General features: G+C 40.2%; 1 protein-coding gene across 3 annotated transcripts in view; it reads right to left on the reverse strand.

Annotated features, from left to right (window-relative positions):
- The window catches only part of OTUD7A (OTU deubiquitinase 7A), a 402354-nt gene that overhangs the window by 187652 nt on the left and 198892 nt on the right, over window positions 1-15810 (reverse strand). For all 3 annotated transcript variants that reach the window (XM_044980928.1, XM_044980927.1, XM_044980929.1), the window contains one exon: window positions 5262-5373. The gene's annotated coding sequence lies outside the window, so the exon portion shown is untranslated. The remainder of the gene's footprint in view (window positions 1-5261; window positions 5374-15810) is intronic.

Consider the following 15810-nt stretch of genomic DNA (forward strand, 5'->3'; position numbering starts at 1 on the left):
TGCGTTGTTTCTGCTCCTAGACTAGTTGAGTGCATATGCTTTATGCTGAGTGTTTTGTCCATTAACATTTTGTCTGTTAACATACTGTTAATGTCTTTATGATATTCAGCCTAAATTTCACATATAGTTGGACCTAGTTATGGCCCCTGAGGCCATGAACAATTTCTCTATATTAAGTAACTTGCACCCCACTTTTGGCCTTCAAACAACCCCCACAACCTCTCCAAGCTCATAAAAAGCAAGGTCCACACAAATCAGGACACGTCAACTCAAAGTGGCACCAGACCCTGACAGAACAACAGTCACAAAACCTGCAGACACATCTCCACTGCTACAATGATCAACACCGCCCACAACACAAGATCCATGGCTCCTACATATGCCTATCACAACATGCGGTATACCTCATCCAGTGCACTAAATGCCCAGCAAAAGTTATGTGGGTGAAACCAGACGGACAATCACGATGCTCTCAAATGAGCTCACACAGGAAAATGATAAAAGTCAAAAACACCCCATCATCTGTGAGTGAACAGTCAAAGTGATCACTGCATATCTGACAGGTCAGTCTTCATCCTCAAAAGAAACCTGCATAACACTTTCAAAAGATGAGCCTGGGAGCTTAAATTTGTAACTCTCCAAGACTCTAAAAACACGGACTGAACAAAGAGACTGGATTTATGGGTGATTACAACAATCTATCACCCACTGACTACCCCCCTTTTTGGCCTCTGACTGCAGAGATGCTAACAGGCCACTCTACCTTGAATGGTCCCTTAGAATACGTCCTGGATCTGAAGAACTCCGGCTCAAAAACTTGTCCCTCTCACCAACAGAAGTTTGTTCAATAAAAGCTATTACCTCACTCGCCTTGTCCCTCTAATATCCTGGGACTGGCACAGCTACAACACCGCCCAAGACATGTAAAGGAATAAGCCAATCTCAGATTTTTTTATATGCAAAAGTGCATGCAGAGGTATTAGAGCTCACAGAATAACACACATACCCGCATTTGTATGTACAAAAGGAGAATGTGGGTGCAACTCTCTGGGTGCAAACATCTGCACATGCATTTTTGCAGGTGCAAAACCAGAGACCATAGTTGAAAATTTAGCTTGTTCACAGCATTATAAATTGACGAAGAAAGGAATGTAGCTTTAATGCTTGCTATCATAAGGGAGCCTCATGAATGTCAAAGATGGGGGGTTATGAAGAACCTGATCAGATAATTATTTTTCACCCTCACTGTAAGGTCTTGGTCTCAATCCTCTACCTTATACTATTAAAACTTAGTTCCAACTTGAGTACAGTGTATTAAGCCTTTATATTTCTTTATTTACCCACATTATGCAAACACTTACAATTATGCTTAAACCCTAATAAATGGTGCTCTCAGAATCATGCATTCCATCTGATTCCTTTTCACCACTAATATTTCATTCATGACACATTTTATAGTCATACACAAAAAATCACTGAAAAAAAAATGGTGCATCAATAATGTTGTTGTTGAAAGAGTTTTTTGGGGGGAGGTGCAGGAAGGGGTAAGGGTTGTCTCCACTTCACTTTTGTGCCTCCATCACATCCTGCTGATCTGCCTGTCTGCCACAGAACTCAATTTACACTCCAGAAACAGCACCTACTGAGTGAATGCTCAGTGGGGGCTCTGCCTCTCAGAGTGTCCATTGGCCTGCATACAGCACCATTACAACCGACTCTCTGTAGAGGCTCACAAAAACTTTGGAAAGCAATTTAATGATAATGAAGAGATAAGCAGAAGAAGGGAGGATTAAGGGTTTGGGGGTGATCCGAGACCTCTGCATGCTAATATTTACAGTGGGACCTAAACCCAGGGATTAAGTGGGAAGAAATGGTGCACAGGTCGGTCTTCTGAAGTAGTGAACATAAACCATAGTCAACGAGCTGTAATACTTGAATTTCAGTGCAGAGGTCAAAGAATTATCATGGTTTGGTCTGTTTGTGAGGAGCACCAAATTAAAGGGAATTGCACTTGCCAATTCCAGGGGTGAATTTGACTTCAAAATTCAATCTTATCCTAAATTAGCAGTAGCTGGTGGCCAAAAGGAAAAAAAAACAACACTGATATAAAAAGACCTAAGATAGCTAGTTGTGAATTGAAATTATGGCTTGGACTGATCTGTAAAAAAAAATAAAAAAACAATATAAACACTGTCTTACCTCCAAGATAAACAAATGAGACTGTTGTGATTTGTTGTTTCAGTTTGAAAGCAAACTTACTTGTGGGAGGAACAAATCAAACATCTCCAGTGAGTCCCCATAAAGCAGGTTTATGCTTTCAAAATTAGATTGGTGGCATTTTTATAGCACAGATAATATAGGAAAAAATCTCTGTTTAAAAATTCATTAAGTTTTCAGAGTGGTGATGACTAGAAACGATCACATACTGTTATTTCGATGGTATGGTATGTTCTCATATCAGACTGTGATATCACTGCTTAAACCCAGATTTATAGTTATACCCTTGAAAGTGAAGTTGTATTCATATAAAAAAGATACATCTTCGAAATTCAGACAATGCAATTACCTGTTTCTCTGTATTTAATATCCAGTACATCGAAGGAATAGACTTAATTCATATTAAATATTTTTAACGTTCAATACACAAAATCAAGATGCAAATGATTTTATTCAGATCGACTCCGTGACATGAGACAATTAAAAGTGACTCAAAATGCAGGCTGCCCAAGCTCTTGGGGTAAGCACTGGGGTTTCTTTATGCACTATCCTGCATCAGGCTGAAAATCTTGGCTAGGCTATGCACTAACGCAATCTTGTTAGCCCTTGGATAGTTAGGCCTGCTCTGTTCTTCAACACTGCAAGGGGCCAGGTCAGTGACAGGTTGGGAAGGTTGTTGCATGCTCCCTTTCACTACAGTAAGTTTGTGTCACCCGTTAGGTGGGACCTTGTTTTGTTGTCTGAAGTTATAATAAAGTTTCAGTCACTTGGCAAAATCTGTTGCTTCCATCCATTATCACTGCCATTTGCCATTTATTTACAGTGATGTCAAACACAGTAAGAGGTTGTCATGAGGAGGCATAAAGAATTTGAGTGACTGAGCAAAAAGCAAAGCACCCCTTGACACAATGGAAGCTGTCTCCGAAATCCAAAACTCATTACCACAACACACACCTCTGTATCACCTAGGGCTGGTTAACCTTTCCAGACTCGGGATATAAAGTTCTGTTGCTGTGAGGTTAAATTTCCAAGCTGATCGGTTAAACCCTATTTAAACTCAACTCTTTTTTGTAAAGCTGTAAACGAAACAGCTAAAGTGAAGGCAAGGACATACCAGTATGCATTGTCTGAATTGAACAAACTGCTATCCTCGATCTGTACATCGCTGTCTGCGATTAATCTGATCTGATGCAGGGAAGGGGAGAGAGAAAGAGAAGGTGCGCACATATTACATCTGGGGGCTGTTTGAATGTAGTGTATGTATGTTGCATAGAGAAACATATTCCTAGTCCAAGAGTCCTAGGTTCTGGAAGGAAAATGGCAGAGTCCGCACAAGAAGAAAGGAAGTTAAGTGAGACTAAGAATAAATCCCCCCAATCTATTTTTTTTTATTTACAATTATATGTCCCCATGCACAGACTCTAAGTCAGAGGTTCTCAAACTGGGGGCACAGGCCCTCTGGGGAGGGCATGGAATGTACTGGGGGGAGTCGTGACATTTTGCTCACAGCAACGAATAACAAAGATGATTCCTCCAGACACCTCAGGTCCTCAGATGGCGCTGTGCCTTTGACCCTAGATGGCGCTGTGCCTTTGACCCTAGATGGCGCTGTGCATTTTGACAGATTTCTGTTAAGCTTGCATAGCATTATACAAAGTCATTGCCATCCGTATGTCAATCCATTTGCCTCAATGCGGCGTGCACATGTAATTGTGAGCATCGACCATAATGTCAGTTCCGCTTTTACTCTGATTACAATGGACCATTGGCTCTGTTCGAATTGACGCGTTGCTGTTTTTAATATTTAGTGAGAGTTGCATGTTGATTTTTGTTTTAAATCGGTATATGTGCTTGTGTGGAGGGGGAGCGGCGTAAACTACTACAGACACAAAGAAGGAGGGGGGCACGATCAAGTACATTTGGGAACCACTGCTCAGTACACAGTCAATTATTTAAAATTACAAAAATGAAACTGCAACATAATCAGCTCACCCCTTCCACCTAGCTGGGGAACATTCTAAAACACTAGCACTCCCAGACATGGGCCTACAGCTTAATCTTACTTCAAAGCCCAGTTGAAACAATTCAGCCTTACGGCTTGCCCTGAAATTTGGCAAACCCAAACTAGTTCAGACCGGGGTTGGAGGCCAATCCCCAGCTCTATGGAGACTGCCCAGCCAGGCGGTACATGCTGTATTCTAGTTTACATTTCACTGCTGATGTAGCTTTGTAAAAAAGAATATAATATAAAACACTTTTCATAAGTGAGTTTGTTATATAGGTCTCGGTACTTTGCACATATATGGGAGCAATCTCACTTCCATCTCCATACTGACAAAGATCCTCAGACACAGCACAACTGGTACGGTTTTCACTGCACAGGGGCACTAGGCAGACAGAGGAGGGGGAGGCACGATTAGAGAAGGTTGCATGGGGGTCTGCCTGGGGGCTCCATGCACTTCACCGAGTGGGGCTTGGGGAGGCAGGACCACGATGGGGGAGGAGTGGAACAAACGTGCAGCCAGTGAATCGCTAATGAGAGCAGAGTTCAGGAGCAACTGTGGCATTAGGGTTGTTGTGGTGCCCACTCTGGGGCTTGGAGAAGGAATCCTCCTCTCCAGTGGCACCCCCTTGCACTACACCTGCTGACTCAGAGTTGGCATGGGAAGAATATTTGTCCTATATTATCTTTCACCAGAGGACTGCAAAGCTTTTTACAGTTAATTGACCCCCTGCCCAATAGGTATTATTAAGTCCATTTTCAATATGGATAAATTGAGGCACAGAACTTAAATTGACTTGCCTGAGGTAATACAGCAACCCAGTAGCAGAGTTAAGCACAGAACCCAAGACACCTACCTCTGCAGCTTCTTCAGAGTCACTGAAAAACCTTTCCTGTCTAGGACTCTAAAACATACAGGTGGAAAAATCTCTTCAGACCCCCCGCCCCACACACACACACATATACTCACTCACCATATTCATTAATGCATTCCAGAAATGGAGTACGGGGTGGGGGGACCAGAGTAGCCACAGATACTCACTTTTCCAGTTGTTTCCAACAGCAATAATGTTTCCAGATTTATGTTGTCACATTGCTTAGCATCAGGCTCCCAGAAGCTGCAGAAATAGTTCCAGTCCTGTCTACCCTGTAAACTAGATAACAACAAGAAAGTATTGGAACAGTTGCCTTTCCTTCAATCAATCAAAGGGCACATATAAGGGAAGAGAGACATTGCTAAAAAAAATATCTGCAACTTCATTACTAACCAGGCTACTGTAGCTCTGCTGTGCTGTATTTAGCTTCCAGTTAAAAATATTTGCAAATGCACAAACAAAATTATTGAAGTCAAATCATTTGCATTTTTATATATTTGAGGATTTTTTTTAAATAACACAAATTAGTAAATAATACAAGGCTCTTGATTTTCTTGGCACTGAGAGATCATATTTAAATTGTGTGCATGGTTTTTTTACAAGGTGGAAAAGGCAGAGATCTGAATCAATCCCCAAAAATAGACCTTGGGCTACATGACAAATCTATACACCTGTTTTGAAACACCATACAAAGCAGCAGGGCTCATATCGCAAGAAAATGTCTTGGGAGAAAGCCTTAAATTGTATTTTCCCATAGATACCCTAGTATAACTAATCACATCTCTGTTTAACTTTAGAGAGAATATTTTCACTACCTCCCATTTATTGAAAAGAAAATGCTATTTTATTAGTTTTTTGACTGAGCTGTCTGACTTTGACTATTAGCTCATTAAAAGCTCATTTTGCAGCACTAACTTTCATTAAATGAATAAATTCCAGGAGAAAAAAAATGCAGAATTTTCACACAAGAAGAATCACAACATGATAAATCTCTTTTCCTCTGTAATGTTAGTTACAAGATGTCCCTACACAACTTTAAAAAAAAATCTCCCATAGCAATTGGAAAAGTATAGATTAAAACAGGGGTAGGCAACCTATGGTACGTGTGCCAAAGGCGGCACGCGAACGGATTTTCAGTGGCACTCACACTGCCCGGGTCCTGGCTACCAGTCTGAGGGGCTCTGCATTTTAATTTAATTTTAAATTAACCTTCTTAAACATTTTAAAAACCTTATTTACTTTACGTACAACAATAGTTTAGTTACATATTATAGACTTATAGAAAGAGACCTTCTAAAAACGTTAAAATGTATTATTGGCACGTGAAACCTTAAATTAGAGTGAATAAATGAAGACTCGGCTCATCACTTCTGAAAGGTTGCTGACCCCTGGATTAAAACATCCTAACATTAATTAAACATTATCTGTAAACTCAGATACCAACCTTTTCATGGATATTTGGAAAATAACTAACGTGTACCTGAACATTGGAATACTGGCTTTCGCTAGTGTGACAATTAACTGTTTATCCAAGTATCAAAAATGTGTTATACTAGAAGGCTGAAGGGAAAACATTTCATTCTGAGTGCAACTCTTTATATTCTCTTCTCTCAAGTCATCTCAACTCTCAAGGTAAGTTATATTAAAATACAATTTTTGTAGACAATGGAGAATCAACAGATGAATTAATGAATGTGTCAAAATATTTTTTCATTGACTTAGTAGTTAATATGAGAAAAGGTCACTTTTCAAAACCTCAAGTCCTTATTCATATAGGGCTTGATCTTACAAAGAATTAAGCATATATGAGTAGCCTCACTGACTTCATTGGGACTGTTCACATGAGTAAAAGTTGCTCACATGCTTAAGTCTTTATGGGATCAGGCTCTTAGAATATATAGCCTGAAATCCTAACCCTTCAATGTGGCCAGGATTTCACCCATGTAATCCTTTCAATATTTCAATTTCTGATAGTAAAGAAGTAAAAAGAAACAAATTCAGGAGAGACCAACCAACAATAGTTTGAGCTATTGCTGTTGATAAGAAGGCTAAAATCATCAGTTTTGTTCATTCCACTTCCCCCCCCCCCCCAAAGAGGATACTGTTTACTTTTCAGGTGTTCTAAAAGATAACCTTAATTTTATGTTTAAAATGTTCTGATAATCCACATTTACTCTAGCAAGTGCACAATACAATTAATAAATCTTGCATATGATTCAAAATACAGGTCTCTGATTTTTCCTCTTCTGACATTTCCACAGTATTTCCATATCAGACAGATTTGAATCTTCAACTACTTTGATTAATCCAAGTTTCTCAAGCTTAACTGTCTAAGAAAGTACATCATCTGGACATATTGTCTTATATCTTATATTAATTCCAGCTCACCTACAGTCATTTAGCTTTATCGGGCAGAGGAAAAATGATTTTTTTGCAATAACAACCAAATTATAGTATGTTCATACAACTCCAGACACTTAACTTTTTCATACTGAATAGATCTGCAATGTTTTATTAATTTTTAAAAAGCCTTGTTTTGAATTTTTATACAATTTCAAAAACTTATGATACTGACAAAAAACTACAACATGAAGAGACACATTCCCTGGAGGCCTTTAAGATATCAGAACAACACAGAGTGTCTGGATATGCGCGCACGTGTGGGCGTGCGCGCGCACACACACACACACACTTTAAGGAAGAAGGACTTAAGCAATATTTTTTGCTACAGAACTGCACACATTAGCAGAGGAAAGAAAATTAATGCATTGATGCTGTCTGAACTCAGGTGACACTATTTTAAAAAGATATTAAACAAAAACAATGGAAATTATTCTTTGCCCTTGCTCTGACTTTGCAGACTATAGTTTGACTTGATTTGACAGCAAAAGTCTAGCTACCGTTTCATTGCCAGGCTTCACTCCAATACTAGATCAACTGGCCACATACAGTTCCATCTTCAAAAATAATAAAATATCAGTTTAAAACAATTAATCACACTGCATGAAGCTAAAATACCCTAAATACAAAAACCCCAGTCAAATCAGCACACACCGATTAACAAGGAGTACCTTACCATACGACAAAGCTCTTGATCACCAGCATGATGAGATCTTTCAGGATTAGCACAGGATGTGGAGATGGAACAACATCATGGAGCCATCTCTGAAAATTCACAGCATAAATCCAGGTCTCTTATTGATTTTAGATTTTCCCCCAGAGACGCATTTGCTTTGAAATCTCACTTTGCTAAATGAAGCACGTTGCTACTCTCCTGATAATGTTACAAAATCCATTTGGCAGTACGTGAGATTTCTCTGTGAACACTGGGAACCTTCTATTGTTTTAAATGATCACAGAACCTTTGTTCCCACTTGACCAACTCCTTATAAGCGAGTGTTTCAGACAAAAAAGAGGAGGTTTACAAGCTGCCTCCTCAGAATGCTATAATTGAGCCATTACCATAACTTCAATTAACTGCACTGCACTTAACCAGTCCATCTATGTGTCTTACAGGTAGCTTCTTGGGGGTGGAAGAGTGAGTGGGAAAAGGGAAAAGTCTGAAACACTCGCTTATAGACTGAAACAGAGATTCTGAAACATGCTGAAGCCTGCGCTTAGCTGGCTGATCAGCTGTGTATCGTGAAATGCCAGCAGAGCAATCTGACCTCTGTAGAAGAAGAGAGGACGTTAAGGAAAGGAAACATGACCAGAGGAAATTTTTTGTATGACTTAATAGCTGGGACAAAATGAATATTTTGCAACATCCAGCTCAATACTTTCAAAATAACCTTTCAATGAAACCGAAAAATATATAATCTAAGGGGTTCTTCTTAAAAAATAATAACTCAATCTGCTAGTTATCTGCAGACAAAAAAAATTAAACTGTCTTTCCTGTTTTTCTGAGATGCTTTAAGTGGAAAATGTGATGATTATACGATGAGTTGTCACTCAGCTACAACCCACTCCTATTACTCAGTACATCTGCTTTAAATATTCAGTCAGCTCAGCTTCCTTTTATATTCATTACATTCAGGCATTCTCAAATGTCCCTTATCACATAGGACAGGTTCTGCCCTCACTGGCCTACATTGATTTGTCCCCTTATTGTTTTGTTGTAAATGAGGAGTGAATATGGAAGAAAATGGGAAACCTATTTCATCATCATTTGGATTTCTGCATTACGTATATTTTTGCTGTGGCCTTCCTTTTGATCTGCAGAATACTAAAGGTGTGTGGTATAGTGCTGCATGTCACATATTGAAAGTGACTGTACTCTGTGCAAAATAGGGAAAAAAAACAACAACTTTTCCTTATCTGCTTTCAGCAGGTAGATTAAAAAGATTTAACATAAAATGTATTTCCTTCATCTGTCCCGGTGGTTCCAACCCCAGATATAACTTGGTTGATCAACTTCTTTACAGCTTAAATATCTTAATACCTTGAGAAAACTTCCTGGTCCCACTGTTATCTGATACCTGCTTGCCAAAGGCAGGTTTCATTGTCTCCCTAGGCACCTGAGCAGGTAGGGGTTAGATCTTCCTAATTCAGACGGCAGAATTAAAAGAAAGTTGATGTGGCCCAAGGACAAGTTCTCAAGTTGTTTGTGGATTCTCCAACTTTATTTGAACTTAAACCATCAGCTGATCTGGGTAAACCACACAGCACAGCTACCGGCAGTGCCATTCCACTGTGGATATTCAGCTGGCCACAATGGCCTCAGAGACAATTTTGTTTGTTTATTTTTAAAGTGGAATGGAATTTAAACTACTCCTCTCCACACCATGCAACCTACTGAGAAACAGGGGCTGGATGCCAGACTCCTTGTCTCCCCAACTCCATGTAGAAGAACTGAGATGAGGAGAGCCTCAAGCTGCAGCAAATATTGAAGTTCGCCCTTCACCATGCTATGCCAATGCACAGGACCATTGCTTAAACAGCCCTCCAACTCTCTCAGTTCAACCTTTGCTACACTGCAGTCCACACAGCTAAACCTTCACAAGTTTCAGCAATTTTGCTCTATAAACCCAGGAACTAGACTTCCTGGTTGCCAATGCCAAGAAGCAATTAAAAGACCCACACACCTGTTTGCCAATTCTGCCTACCCAAAAAAAATCCCTTCCATGTCCCAAGAGGGTGACTGGCCAAGAAGTTCACACACTGGGCAATCCAGCATACCTAACTTAAGGATGAGGCTGAGTAAGTGTACCTAATACTGGCTGCCCATACCAGGAAGCCTCCCTTATACTCTCCCCACATCTTGCCCACTGAGATCCCAAAAGATTAGGGTGACCAGATGTCCCAATTTTATAGGGACAGTCCCGATTTTTGGATATTTTTCTTATATAGACTCCTATTACTCCCGAGTCCCTGTCCCAATTTTTCACAATTGCTGTCTGGTCACCCTACAAAAGATAGACTTATGTCACGTAACCAACAGTAATGTGGGTGGGGAACAGGGAGAGGGATTCAACCCTGCCTCCCCGTACACAACACGCACAACCCCTTACCTGTGTCTCCTTCCCCAGTGCAAGCACCAGGATAGCCCAATCCCCTGGATAGGTGCTAAGGCGGGAAATGGTACAATGAGTCACTCAGAGGAACTCCAGCTGCTTCCAAGAATGCCTCCCTATCCCCAAACCTAACAGGGGTGGGTGGAGTCTGTTTCCCTCAACCCAGCCAAAACCCCATACCCTGTTGAGCAGGATGAGTATTTTATCATCATAGAACACTGGCCAATTTGTGCACTGTTGATTTCATAAGCAAGATGTACATTAAATGAGTAAAGGACAATGGTGGTCAGATTTTAAAATAGGTGATAAAAATTCTCATGCTCAATAGAACCACACTGTTGCATAAATATATTCTAATTAGATTATATATTTACTTGAATTGCATCGACAGTCAAGCTAGTTTGTCACCAGTGAATAATACATTATTGAGTCTTCTTCAGTCAGTCACTCTTAAGTTCTTTTGTGGACCCAAAATATATCAATGCGTATCTGTAGCCAGAGACAAAGTATCCAAATAATTTGCATTGGACCAGAAACAAGATCTAGGATTTACATCAGTCAACCTGAGAAAATTGTCCTTAACTTCTTCAATTTATTTAATTTAATACCCAATGGATCACCAATAACATTTGAAAGCATGCAGTAAAAAGGCTATGCTATAACAACAAAATAGTAGTTTAGCATTAGGAGATATATTTTTAAGGGTATGTTGTCAGTAGCATCTAGGTGTCTTACTGGTTGCTTATCGGGGGTGACAGGTTTGCTATCTACTATCAGCCAGTGGGGTCTTTACTTCCACTTCTGTGCAGTTAATTAGAAGTTTACTTCCCATTAGTGTTATTGGGAAATTTCTGCCTAAATTCCCTGTCCATTAAGGGGGAAATAGTTACTTCTTTTAATGGCCACTGGAGCGGACAATATGGTTTCTCCAAAAAGTTACTAATTATTTGAGATTTTGGACAAATTAGACATCAGGTGGAAAGTGACCTATTCTCGTGGCTTCTGGAACCCTTCCAAGTTTGGATCAAATAAAGATTCAAGAGAGCATACAGCCCTTGAAGTTCAAAAAGGTTCTGGTTTTGAATAATCTGAATTGACCCTGTGATCAATGCAAACTGAGAACCCATAGGAAGATTCACCCCAGTTTGTTGGAAACTGCCAGGGGACTGTTGGCCATATTTGAGAACACAACTCCCTGGACGTGCGCTCCCTGGAACCTGGCCCAACTAACCCCAGACAGCACTGATTCATCTTTATTTTACTACACATCACTAGCTACAGTGATGCATAAACCCAGGGTTTGCTGGAACCACATGTCAAACCCTGACTTTCCTCTGAGCTACAGTGGAGGTGTATGCAGGTTAGAGTTAGAGTTAATGTGCAAGACAGGAAGGTTACCATGAGAGCTTCCACTGAATAGAATGGAGATATTGCTGCAAACATCTCACTATCCTGGAGAGCTTATCATCATTCTAATGACCACCATGTAGTCACGATACTTGGTAACTTCTGTATAGCTTGTACTATTAACCCAATTAAAGCTCAGCCATGCAATTAGGAATGCTGTACAGGTACTGTAAGAACAACTTTTTTCATATTTCTGTAGAGTGGTAGCAAAATGGTATACCATACATCCCTCATTATGGGCCATTGCAGATGTCTTATTTGCTTCAATAGGGGGATTTGCTTGAAGAAAGACTTTGGGTGAGATTCATTCAAATTTTCATATAACTTGACCATAGCAAGAGGTTCAGCAGAAGAGGAATTACAATCTGTTCACTGCAATCTGTTCAGTGCATTGAAATAATGTGAAACTTCCATTCTTCCTGTCTATGAATGGTTTCACAGTAGCAAAGTACACTATGAGCAAGTTCCTTCTGTACACACAAAAGAGACCTATGCAGAAGAGGAACTGATCCTTTCCGCTCCCAGGTTCAAATTGCACTTCATTAAAGTGTCCAAATGTGGCAGCAGGTTGCACCCAGACAGAGGACAGGCTATCACCATACTACATGTGTATGTCCTATGTATTCAACCCTGCGCTCACTGAAATAAATGGCAAAACTACTACTGAGTCCAATGGTGCATCTATGTTGTAGCACTAAGAATGCCAGAAAATTAATATTTTTGCATTTTAGTCAAGATGAGCTTAACTTAATTGATGTCAGCTTTTGCTAACAAGCATGATTTCTCTGGTACACCAAGAGGGGAGCAAAGCCAATTATTTTGGTATTAACTGTTGCTGTAATGAAGCCTTGGGTCCCTTGGGCCACTTGTCTCTCCCTATACCCACAATGACATCAGGGAAGGGAACTGACAATTCCCTCATCTTCGAGTGGGTGCTAACGCACATTCTTCCTACTGTCTCTGCCTTCTTCAGTGTCAGAAGTCAGTTTGCATTTCAGTGGGACACCTGGCAACAGTCATCCCCAAGCTAACTGTCTATACAACCGATACTGTACAGTAACTCCTCACTTAATGTTGTAGTTATGTTCCTGAAAAATGCAACTTTAAGTGAAACGATGTTAAGCGAATCCAATTTCCCCATAAGAATTAATGTAAATGAAGGGGGTTAGGTTCCAGGGAAATTTTTTTCACCAGACAAAAGACATACACACATATACACATACATACACACACACACACACACACACACACACACACACACAGTATAAGTTTTAAACAAAATTTAATATTGGTACACAGTGATGATAATTGTGAAGCTTGGTTGAGGTGGAGGAGTCAGAGGGTGGGATATTTCCCTTACTGCTAAATGATGAACTAGCAATTGGCTGAGCCCTCAAGAGTTAACTCTCTCACTCTTCAAGGCAGCAGGAATGGAGGGAGATATGCGCATTTCCCTTAAGTACACTGCCTTGTTAATTAGATCAGCTTGTTGAGACCGCAGCTGCTACAAGCTCCCTTCATCCTCCACCCTGCTCTATGGAAGATGGGGTACGTGGGGTGCTGGAGCAGGGGGAGGGGGACACCTTGACATTAGCCCCCCTCTTCCCTCCCTCCCCCCGGCACTGCAAGCAGGAGTCTCGGGGAGCAGCTCCAAGGCAGAGGGCAGGGGCAGCACAGGGCAGTGGGGGGAAGGACCCAGCTGAACTGCAGGCAGCTGCTGCACAGGGAACTTAGGGGAGCGGGGAGCTGAGAGGGGGGCTGCCGGTCCACCCTGGTTCCAAGCCCCCCCATCAGCTAGCTCCAACGGGCTGCTCTTCCTGCAAGCAGTAGACAAAGCAGGCAGTTGCCAAATGACGTTAGAAGGGAGCATTACACAACTTTAAACGAGCATGTTCCCTAATTGATCAGCAATGTAACAATGAAACAACTTTAACCGGGATGACTTTACGTGAGAAGTTACTGTATGTAAAAACAGCTTACTTGGCGTAGAATGGGGGGGACGGGGGAAGAGCAGGAAATCACAAAAGTCAAGCAGACTAAAATACTCTGTAAAGCATAGCTAGCTAGGCTGTAAGCTCACCCATCAGAACAGATATTGATACAAGTACAACATATTTGATTAGGTTCACTCTTCTTTTTATGCAACCTTTTAAGGTTCTTCTCAATTGCATGGATTCACATCTATATATTCAAGAGACATTTCCAAAGGAATCTATGAACTTTTCTAAGGGAGGAGCCATACATAAACAGATTAAGTAGCCCAGAAGATTTAAGTTCAACAGTTTCAATGGGTCTCTACCTCCCTTGGTGTGTCTGACATATACGTTCCATGAAGCAGCTGCTAGAAGAAACCTAAGGGATCTCTCTGTATCCTAGCTGAAAACAGCGTGGAAAAGTAAAAAGAATAAAGATATATAAATTCAACATATCATAATAGCAAATACAATTCAATACAGGGTGACAAGATAGCACCAGTCTCAACTGCAATACTAAAATGAGGCTGTGTTATAAAGTGCTTTAGCAAGTATAACCTGCAGTGTTCTACCCACACACCTAGTGGGCAGGGCACTTGTGTCGGATGCAAGAGACCCGGATTCTATTTCAGGCTGTCACTGGCTGATCTGGAAACAGTCACTTTATCTCTCTGTGCCTTCTCTTTCCCATTTGTAAAATGGAGATAATGATGCTGATTTCTTTTGTAAAGCAATGGAGATCTGCTGATTAAAAGCACGCTATGTGGGCTAGGTATCATTATCATCTACTGTCCAGATCTCACTAAAGAACTATTGTAAGAAATACATTACCTGATGAACTTTTGTAAATGAAAAATATACAAATACTGTTCAACTCACTGTCTTCACGTAACCTGGTTCTGGAATTTTCTCTCTCATGAAGTCGTGTGCTTAGTCCTCTGACCACAAGCACAGCACTTATTCCAATAATATCCACATTTTGTTTGAGGACTAGCTGTAGCCATCTTGGGATCTAATGAGCAGTTATATCTTGCATTTCACAGCCATCATTTGCACCCCCAGGCAGCCATGTAATATCAACTTTTGATTCATATTCTATTTTGCTAAGGGGAAAAAAAAATCTTTGTTTTTCATAAAAGTTAAGCCATTGCATGATCATCATATTAACATATTACAGCAATTTCAGATGAATGGCAACTGAATATATAAGAAGTAGTATATTTATTCAAGGAAGTTTTACAAAACTTGCTGGTTGACAAATACCTATCTCCTTATTTCAACATATTTGTATACATACAGTGTACTCTGTTAATAGATTTTCCACTGGAAGCCTTCTCTAATATGCACTAAATATATACGTGGCATAATGGTGCATACAAGAAATAGTAAGTGGCTAATACTAACTGCTTATTAAAGAAACTACTATCTCCTTTCCCTTTCTGCCCTGTACCAAGTTACTAGGAGCAATTAATAAGGAAAAAAATATAGCAATACATTACATTCTGCCTATCCTAGCAACTCATTCCATCTACAGCCGCATTAGATCTCTTCAACCAACATGCAAGATCTAAACAAGACCACACCGTGGAACATCTTATCATTATAATAAAAATGCCCAGGAAAAGACTTCAAAATGAAACATTGTGCAAAAAATCCCCAACAAATGCCGCCTATTGGCTTATTTCACACATTCATCTGATGAAAGAGACATTTTCACTATAGCTACATTAAAATGAGTAAAAACAAGAAAAAAATGAATAATTCCATACAGCAGATTATGATTAATACGCCTAAAATACAACTATGCTTATCTCTAGAAAAAT

Source organism: Mauremys mutica, chromosome 11, assembly GCF_020497125.1.
Source record: "Mauremys mutica isolate MM-2020 ecotype Southern chromosome 11, ASM2049712v1, whole genome shotgun sequence".
Lineage (NCBI taxonomy): Eukaryota > Metazoa > Chordata > Testudines > Geoemydidae > Mauremys > Mauremys mutica.